Genomic DNA, 2,041 nt, shown 5'->3' on the forward strand with positions numbered 1-2,041 from the left:
ATTCTCAGTCTGGAGCCCACTTTCAATTAGGTTTATAGTTTCATCAATTTCCTATTTAATTGTTTTAAGTCATCCAAGTGTCAGGCAATGTTCTTGTATTCTTTCTTTCATTAAGCAGTAGAACAAATACTTAAGTTTAATGTAAAAGTTGACATAGAGAAAATATTTTTGTTTTAGGACATTAAAAGACAGACATTTGGAGAAATGCTGTTAAAACATTTTGGATTCTGGCTAAGTCCATGGCTTTCACCAGCTGTCCCCCTAGTTTGTCTCTCTGCTTCCTCCCATCTTCAAGAGCCTGGATTGAAGCTTTCCTCACTGTTGGTGGTTGGTCCAGTGGCTCCACGTGTTGGATGTCTAGAGAGGGTTATGTCACTTTATTTTTAGACTCATAGTGACTTAAAAAATTAAGAATTAATCCTAATAGATTAGCAAAATTATGGCATATTTTTAAAAATTATGTCTGCTTATTCATACTTGCTACTGCTGCTGCTGCTAAGTCACTTCAGTCATGTCCGACTCTGTGCGACCCCATAGACAGCAGCCCATCAGGCTCCCCCATCCCTGGGATTCTCCAGGCAAGAACATTGGAGTGGGTCGCCATTTCCTTCTCCAATGCATGAAAGTGAAAAGTGAAAGTGAAGTCGCTCAGTCGTGTCTGACCCTCAGTGACCCCATGGACTGCAGCCTTCCAGGCTCCTCTGTCCATGGGATTTGCCTGGCAAGAGTACTGGAGTGGGGTGCCATTGCTTTCTCCTATTCATACTTAGATGTAGGTTATTTTTATAGTTTTATTTTTGTATACAGATTTGCTTAACAATCACTGAATTTCTAGGCCAGTTTCAGGTAACTGAAGCACCTTTGAAAGTAGCTTATATTGTCTGCAGCTAGGATGCTGCAGCCCAGTCTGGAGCAAAATTGGAAATAACAGCTCTCTAAAGACAGGCTTGTGACTCAGTGGTAAAGAATCTGCCTGCAATGCAGGAGAGGCAGGTTCAATCCCTGGGTTGAGAAGATTCCCCTGGAGTAGAAAATGGCAACCGACTCCAGTATTCTTGCCTGGGTAATCCCATGGACAGAGGAGCCTGGCGGGCTACAGTCCATGGGTTCACAAAAGAAATGGACGTGACTTATCGACTAAACAACAACAACAACAAAGACAGGCCTAGAAATCCTAGTCCAATCATTTAAGATGTTTCCTTTCTTGGGCAGCAGGACTGAGTTATACCTGGCTGCTAGGCCATTGTTCACAGGGCCACCAAACAGTGCAGACCACCAAAAACAAGACCAACTGATCCACCTGGCATATTGGTACAGGTTTCACAATGCAAATCACAAACCCTTTGTAAGATACGTGTGCCATCAAAAATGGAATCACTTTGGTAAGCCACCAGCTATATGAGCCTGTGACACAGCTAAGATGGGTTAAAAAATACTATTTGCTATTAGGCCACAGAAAGCAGCAGTCAGTCCAATATATGTCCATTTTTAAGCAGATTCCTTTCTGCTTCCAGTAGTTGGTTGATTTTTCTGATTATAATATCAATTAAGTTCTCCTTGACAGTATCATCTGGTTCATGATGTACCATCTTGAGCTTTTCCCTCTTCTCCCAGCAATCTTCCTTGGTCTTCTTCAGCCACACAAGGCCTCACTCAAGCCTTTGCTCAACTCACCAGGCACAGCCATCTTTTCAGCTTATTTTTAATAAGTGAACACCCTCGACACAAAGGAATAGATACTTTAAAAACTTAAGTTGACACACTTAAGTTTGATATACTGGGCATAAAGATGATTAAGACATAATAATTCCTCAAGGAATTCTCAGTCCAGCAAACTGTAAAATAATATATGATAAGTAATTGCACATAACTGTTGATTAGATTACACAACCAGAAAGCACTTCTATTGCATCGTCTTTTTTCATAGAGAAGGCCAAAACTTCAAACTGAAATTCTTTGCTATGTGGAAACCTAGACCAGGGAAACTCTCCACCCCTTCATGGACCCTGCGTGCACTGGGCTGGCTGTTCGCTTCCCCAGG

At 41.7% G+C, this 2,041-nt stretch overlaps 1 pseudogene; it reads right to left on the minus strand.

The window, feature by feature from the left end:
* Positions 1-820: 820 nt before the first annotated feature.
* LOC147378418 (transmembrane protein 126A-like) lies at positions 821-1,657 on the minus strand (annotated as a pseudogene).
* Positions 1,658-2,041: the final 384 nt, after the last annotated feature.

This window comes from Bos grunniens, chromosome 2 (assembly GCF_055505025.1).
Source record: "Bos grunniens cultivar Pamir isolate PY7600 chromosome 2, Bosgru_T2T1.0, whole genome shotgun sequence".
In the NCBI taxonomy this organism is placed as follows: Eukaryota; Metazoa; Chordata; class Mammalia; order Artiodactyla; family Bovidae; genus Bos; species Bos grunniens.